Genomic DNA, 8,425 nt, shown 5'->3' with positions numbered 1-8,425 from the left:
TGAGTTCTGTAGGACTTCACAAGAACATGTCCATGAGTCTGCAAATCCCCAAAAGTCCGGAGATCTAAATTTGGCAAGTAAGGCATACGGCAGTGTTGTGGGACCACATTATTACACCCTTCCCAAATAATCTTGTTTCACCGAGAAGTACTGTAAGCTGGGTCATTCCAAATCAAGAACAGTTTCAATTGGGAGCATGGGTGCAACATATTTTACAAGAATCAGGTTGCTTAACATTCTCTCCACATGATAAAGACTTGCTGACTGCTCTGTTTACTCTGAAGACCTTTCCCTTTGGAACCCTTTGGTAAAACCATAGTAAAAAATTGAAATGTCTGAAAGAATTGTCATTAATACAAAAAAAAAATTGATAAAAGTCTGAACTGTAAGTATTACTAATATTTGTGTTGAAAACATAATTGTTTCTTAAAGGTTGAGTCCACAAGCTTAAGTCTAATTTACCCAAGCACCTCTCCGTGGCCTGAAGTGCACTTCCAAAAACGCACGGAGAGCAGGGCTGTGATTGGTCCGCTAACTTCATAGGTTCCGGAAACTCACTTTTCCGGTTTCATTCCCTCATCTCACAACAAAATGAAATATTTTAAAGTTGAAATTAAAATATTTGAAGGTGTTGGCAGTGCGCTCAGCAATCATTTTCACCATGGACCAAAAAGAAGACGATTGACAGAATAAGTAAGGAAATATGAGCACCTCTACAACTCATCTTTGAAGGAATAAAAAGATTCCCACCAACTGACATCTGGATGCAAGCTCAAACTAAACTCTCGTGTTCGTACACATTTTAAGCCTTGTAAATCAGACACAAACAATGTGGCTTGAACTAAACTCTGGTGTTCGTACACATTTCAGGCGTTTTAAATCGAACTTAACCATACACTGCTCCACAGGCCCAGCACAATTCTAAATCCCTGTTATCCCTTAGGGAAAGCATTCTTTCATTGAAGTGTTATAGTCAGAATATCTATGCGGGGGGAGGGGGCGTGAGGGTGGCGGTTACAAATAAGCATGTGCGTGCAGGCACATCAGTTCTAGTCAGAATGGTGGTCCCTGGGACAAAACCAGTTAAAAACCCCTGGTGTAGTCTAAAAGGTAGATATTAGAATTTGTTGTTTACATCCTGGTTCTTTTCTAGTCTTTCATTTTACTCTCTCACAGTGCTGACAACAGAAAATTCATCTGGCAGACCTTTAACTATTTTCTAGAAAATGAACGTTAGCATACATCTATTCTAAGTCATTACCTCAGCTATTAGTGTTAGCTAGTGCTAAATGGGCAAAGAAGAAAATACCAGAATTGTTAAAAAAAATACATTTCCCTCGTCTGAAGTTCTTCAATGAAAAGTTGGTACTGAACCCTCTTTTAACACAATCTCGTGAAAGGTCCATCATTATACTGGCCCAGTTTGGCAAATCCGTCTGATGAAAAGTGGTAAGCTTACAAGGATGTGTGCTCTGTATCCAATGCTTGCAAGAACAAATTGTGTGGTATGGGGACAATCCAAGGCCATGTAGTAAGACTCCCTACATGGCTCGGGGGCGGTCTTATTGAAGAGCACCCCTTCACATCACAAGAGGGAGAAAATATGAAGGACTCACCAAAGCACATCTTTTCCGACAGAGGCCATAACAAACACGGGTTGTCTTTTTGCACGTTTTGCCAAATACCCAAATCTATGTGTAGAAAAAGCACTAAAGAAGTAAAAGTTTCATAACATGTCCCCTTTAAGCATTTGTGTGATTTATGCAAACCGATGTATAATTTGTAATTGATTTCCTTTCCGCTAGACCACAAGCATACAAATTGCCTTTGTATTATGCTGGCTACGCCTGAGGTGTTCTTACCACACCAGGGTCCTACACCACCAAACCCAAACCTCATCATTACAGTCCTTTTTATTCAGTAACTAGTGTTTTCGCATGTAGTATATGTTTTATCAATATTGGCATTTTCTGTGTTCTAGAGTGATGAACAGGAGTGTCTGGAGGATGATACTCGGAGTGTCACTGCATCTTCTGTCACGGTAAGTTAACATTGAAGTGCTCCATAATCATGAGTATCACAGACAGTGGATTACAATGAAGTGTAAAAACCATGTTTACATAAGCTATCCCTATCTTTTTTAGTATGACCTCTGCAAATGTATGTTACCATACCTTTGTCAGTATGAATGAAACCAGTTATTGACAAAGAAATGTCACAATTATAGTAATAACAAGAATGGGAGCTTTTAGAGAATGCAAACCTCGGCCAATGCCTAATAATTAACACTAAGATTTTTAGCCAATTTGTCATGATCCGCGATATTTCAACAGTTCTCGTTGGATGACAAAAAACGTGCTATAATTATTATGTTATTTTATATCACTAGTCTTACACACGGCATTTCAATCTTCGTGGCAGTGTGTACCCTTTATATGCACACCATGTTTGAAGTGAATCGGTGCGATTTTGGCAGAGTTATTAAGGAAAAGGTGTTGCAAATGGGGATTTCTATGTGAAATTCAAGTGGCCGCCAAATCCACAATCTGGATCAGATCCGGATCAATCTTGGCCAGTCGATAGATATTGTCATCCGTTATATGTGTATCAAATTTGAAAGTCATCAATCAAGTATTGGCGGAGTTATGAATTTTTGAAAATCGCCCAATGCTATGAGATACGGATTTTTGAAGATTTCGCGATTTTTTTTGTGACCTTGACCTTTGACCTTGACATCTAATCAATTCTTGCCATTATATTACCCAATTTCCCCACAAAGTTTGATGGAAATCGGTCCATGCGTTTCTGCGTAATCCTGCTGACAAACAAACAAACAAACAGACAAACATACAGGGGTGAAAACATAACCTCCTTGGCGGAGGTAATAATAATACTTATAATTAAAATAATAATATATACAGTATATTATGTTTATGGATAGATGCTTGCCTTTGCCAGAAGAACACTTTAACAATTTAACCAGGACTGCTTTGCTTGTACAATCCCTTACATGACTATCAAGACAGAATAAATTGTAAATCAAGAAAAAATGATCTGCAAGTGTCAAGAATAGTTGATAGGGGGAGTTGATGGGATAGGACAGGAATTGCATTTTGAAAACTTGTTTGTCCTTGTCTTTTTCCCTCAGCATGTTTGTGAAAGACAGCTCCCTTGGTTAATGAACAAGCTTTTTAATTAACATTGTGCTAACACCTCTCTCCACAGTTCATCATTCACCTGCACTGTTAACAGGGGTGTGAACTCTGCCGTCATGACGAAGACCTAGCATGTCATTGATTAAAGCAGAGCCCTGTTAAGGGAAACTCAGGTGACAGAGATGGTAGTAGTGCTGGCCAGTTTAGTTCCATAGTCCATCTTGGGATGATACAAGGACACAAGTCCATGCACTTAAATTTAGTTTCAAATGCAGTTTTCTTTGTACTTTGTTACTTTAAAGTATACATTACAAAACACAGCCGTTTCCTCATTGCAACCTATTTGCAATTACATGTTTCTAGTTTGTTTTCTCATGTCAATGAACATCTGAAGTCTCCAGCTTCTGACTTCAGACAGACTTGACATTTAAGAATCAAGGTTAACCAGCCCCATTCCTTACATCTGCCATCATTTTGATCTTGTTCAGGTTTCCTCAATTCAGCATGGTGTCTTTAAAATAGTGGAGGTCAGAGGAGGGCAAGGCCACAGGACTGAAACTCTGTCTCCTCCCTTGAGATGTGCCTACAGTCATGCCCTGCTCCATCCTTCCTTTCCTTTCTTATTCCGACCATTCTGCTTAGCAATCTAGCATTCTGTAGAAGTCTAATTATTTCATTGATTTGTTATGCATTCCTTTCTTGTTATCAGTTACATGTGTGCACCGTTATTGCCTCCAAAGGGCATAACATAAGTCACACAGCGTATTGAGTTAGTGATGGAGACTGTGTTTGAACAGCAGCAATGACACAAACTCCGATTAAGATCGGGGCTTTTAGGTGTTCAGGCCATGAACCTTAAATGAGAATGATCAATGATGTGATATACAGTACGGTATTTATAAGGTTCCAATGAAATGATCCCAGTGTTGTGTCCAGTGACCTTCTGTGAGTTGTTACGTCCCCTTTTGGTCTTTTTTAGGAAGTTCTGGTCACAGATCCCTCTTCTGTTTTAGTCTGTTTCTGCTGCAACTAATGGCAGGGAATCGGTTTAGTAATGACCTAGCAGTGATGGGCGGATCAGCACCCAACCAACCCATTACAAGAGGCAATCAGCACCGCCTGACCTGCAAATATATGCGTTAATTAACCACCTGAAAACGACCGCAAACCGCTAGCTTCAGTTATGACAAACAGAATGGCATCTAATGGTGTAACAGAACATGTTGCCTTATCTGATGCAGGGTCCAAAAAGGAGAGACTTGTGTAAACTGAAAAAATGCAGCTCCATTGGTTGCTTAAAAGGTAAATTCAATGTAGTCAATGAAGTCGAAAACTAAAACGTTTTGGTGGTGTAATCTTATAAAAAGCAACGGAGGGATACCACTCAGAGAAAACACTCTGAGGCTATTATCAATACTCTGAAATAAAGCAATGTATTGACCCAAACCACAATGGAACATTGATAAGACTGCTGAAAGGCTGCACTATTAATATACTATGTATATTCAGGATGGATTTGGGGAAGGAACCGAATTAGCAAACAACACAAGATAGCATATCCACACTTGCCTAAATAATTAAGTGACTATGACAAAATAAAACAAAAAACACAAGTATGTATTGTGCCTTTAAACATAATGCATAAATAATTGTCATGTCGAAAATATTCAGTATTGTTTTCTCCACCCTTGATGCATTATGCCATAATCTACTTGACAGTATTGAATGGTGCGAGGAGCCACATGTAATCTGATACTTGGTGCCTAGTTAGCTGGTTTAAATGATGGCTACAAAGACACAAAGTGAGCAAGGGAACAAGGTAATGAAATTCGATTCTCCTAACTCAAGGATCTCAATGAGAAATCTCAACATTACAAAGGATATACTCCCAAGGACCTGACAATGTTCACACTTCACCAAAATGGATGCGTGATGTAAACAATTTATGATATATGCCTCTGGCTCAGACACTAGGGTCGTTTACATGTGTGTTTTTTGTAAGCAGCTCTGTCAAGGCCTAGGGTTGCCGAAACAATAAGAAAGGAAAGAAGAGTGGAAGAAGGAAAGAAGAGTGGAAGAGAAAAAGAGTGAAAATATTGAAAAAAGGAGATAAAAATGGAGTGAAGAAGAGAGATTGAGTGTGAGAGAAAGTAGACTGAGAGGGATAGAGAGAAAGATGGAGAGATGGAGAGAAAAAAAAGTAGAGAATGGAAGGTGTCTTAATGTTCCTAGTTACAGTTAAATTGAGAGGGACAGAGAAGAGGTTCCTTTGATTTGCCGCAGCTGTCAGTGAAGCACAGGTGCAAGCCAGTTTAAAGATCCTATTATGATGTCAAAATGGCCCAATGTAAGTCAATGGGAAAATTTAGATTCGTTTTTATTTAATATCTTAAAAAGTATAAAGTTTAGAAAAGTGACCTACGGCAAAAAAAAAAAAAAAAGTTTAGAAAAGTGACCTAAGGCAAGACCTACGCGACAAAGTTTGAATGAAGTTTCGGTTCGGGTTCGGGCTGAATTAATCGCAGAAAAAGGTAACAAGAATAAGAAGAAGAAGAAGAAGCCTAGGAATAACAATACAGGGCATTTCATGCACTGTAATAAGAAGAAGAAGAAGCCTAGGAATAACAATACAGGGCATTTCATGCACTGTAATAACACGCCAATATCTCGCCCCCCACCAAAAACAAGGAACGACGGAAGAGGTTCAATTTTAAACTCACGTGCAAACAAATCTCTGCAAAAACAATCAAACTTTAGTTCGACGAGCGCCCATAGTGTTAAGGCCTATGGTTGCCGAAACAATAAGGGAGGCAGAGGCAAGCAAATTGTGTTTAAACGGCTGTATTTATTCATGAACTGAATTGACTAGTTCACCAAAAAGGACAGTGGAACAGTCATTCGTATCGTTCAACCAGCCACTTGCAGGTCACGGTATCATCTCTTATCAAGGCCAAGGCTACACCTCTGCGCCGGTGTAGCTCCTCAGTGGATCACACGTCCCCGCCCACCTGCACACCTGAATCCAAGCGCTGGGGGAGCAGACAATCAGCAATCAAACAGAAAAGGCCCAGCGGCCGTGACGGAATCTGCTTCGCGATAACGCCCGACTCACATTGTTGCGTTGGAAGCCGTTGATGCGTCAGGGTTAACGCATCCCCATTCACTTTGCATGGGGTGACGTCATCCTTTGCCGAACTGAATTGTGGCTCCGTTTGGTTCGCGTGCGTTGCGTTTCATGCTTTGCTCGCGACAAGAGTTGAAGAAGGTTCAACTTTTCGACAGACAATGCATGCGTCAGCCAATCATATTGCCGTTCATGCATAACTGACAGCACAGACACTAGCCAATCATATCCCGTATATGCTCACGTCTACAGAGCGGCAAACTCAAAAAAAAAACATGGCTGCCAAACTCCGTAGATGGTCGTATTTGTACCTTCAAGTTGGTTGTTTGACTTTTTTTTGGTTAGATTTTTTAAAAGTTACCGAGAAATAGACACTGTACAATGTAAAAACCCCTTTATTTTAACTGAGAAATACGTATCATAGGATTTGCGAGGTGTCTGAGCACACTGTCTAATGATGGGTTAGGGTTAGCATGCTACTACTCACAGGGTAAAAGCTTACTAATGACGTGATTGGTTTGTTGACCTGTCAATCTCACTATAACGTCTCCGTTATCAACAGAACCCCATGCGCCAAACTCCTCCTCCACCGTCCGTTGCATCAACGCAACAATGTGAGTCGGGCGTAACAGCTCACTCACATTGATGCGTTGGAATGCGTTGATGCGTCAGGGTTAACGCATCCCCATTCATTTTGAATGGGGTGACGTCATCCTTTGCCAAACTGAATTGTGGCTCCGTTTGGTTCGCGTGCGTTGCGTTTCATGCTTTGCTTGAGACAAGAGTTGAAAAATGTTTAACTTTTCGAGAGGCAATGCATGCGTCAGCCAATCATATTGCCTTTCATGCATAACTGACAGCACATGCGCTAGCCAATCATATCCCGTATATGCTCACGTCTACAGAGCGGTAAACTCAACAACAACAAAAAAGATGGCTGCCAAACTCCGTAGATGGTCGTATTTGTACCTACAAGTTGGTTGTTTGACTTTTTTTTGGTTAGATTTTTTAAAAGTTACCGAGAAATAGACACTGTACAATGTAAAAAAAAAACTTTATTGTAACTGAAAAATACTTATCATACAAGGGCGTAACCACGCATTCTTTGGGGGGGACGTGTCCCCCCCAATACTGAGAAAGTACCAATCTGTCCCTCCCAATATACAACAGAAAATATGTTAAATATTTGTTCTTCTTTTATGAACCCTGTCAATGGATCGGTCTCCCGTTATGTCCTATTTATTTTCAATGTATTTCCGTTTGTTAAGAAAAACATAAGCGTGTGACTCCCCCCTCCTCACTTGTGTGAATTAGTTTGAATCCACCTTGCGTCGTTCTGCGTTGTCATGGTTACCTAACACTTTTCCAGACAGTAAGGAAGTTGATACCGAGCTTAATGTGTAAGCAGATAAAACGTGTAGCCTCATAAAATCAGAAAATAAAATGATAGATCATGAACCAGGGGCACCTTGCAACCGATTTAGTGAACTTATTTTGTTTAATTTTAAGAGTTAGAAATAAAATAGTCCCGAGAAGCACAGGACTCCCGCCTGTATGTGATTATTGTGGCAAGTGCACGGATTTGGTCGTGAGTGAGCCTCGCTAGCGTGCAGTCAGTGATAACGTCTAGTAAACAGACTTAGGAGACCTGACCCAAGCTGGTTAAAGCTGCCATAACCAGATGCTGGATATAAAGGTAAAGCACATGAAGTTTAAAATAGTAAAATAAACTAAATTGTTAAATCATCACGAGCAAGATGTCGTTGCTCTCTTGAATCCTGCCTACTCAGTAGCTCCGCCAGCTATAACTAGCTAGTGAACTCTAGCCTACAACGTTAACCTACTCACTTGAGCTGCAAATCCCTATCATGCTTAAGTATAATTAGCACCTTTCTAAGCAGATGTCTTCAACATTTTTATTGTTATAAATGTGTTAATTTCTCTTTAAAACCCACTAGAGGACACTATTTAAAAGGATATTTTCAAAAAAAACCTATGGGGGAGCATGCCCCCTGACCCCCTTAGTTTTGCTGGGTAACAGGATTTTTTATTTGGACCCCCCCAATGTCTATACCATGGTTACGCCCTTGGTATCATAGGATTTGCGAGATGTCTGAGCACCCTGTCTAATGATAGCATGCTACTA

Source organism: Sprattus sprattus (genome assembly GCF_963457725.1).
Source record: "Sprattus sprattus genome assembly, chromosome: 7".
NCBI lineage: Eukaryota > Metazoa > Chordata > Actinopteri > Clupeiformes > Clupeidae > Sprattus > Sprattus sprattus.
This window is presented reverse-complemented; position numbering follows the sequence as displayed.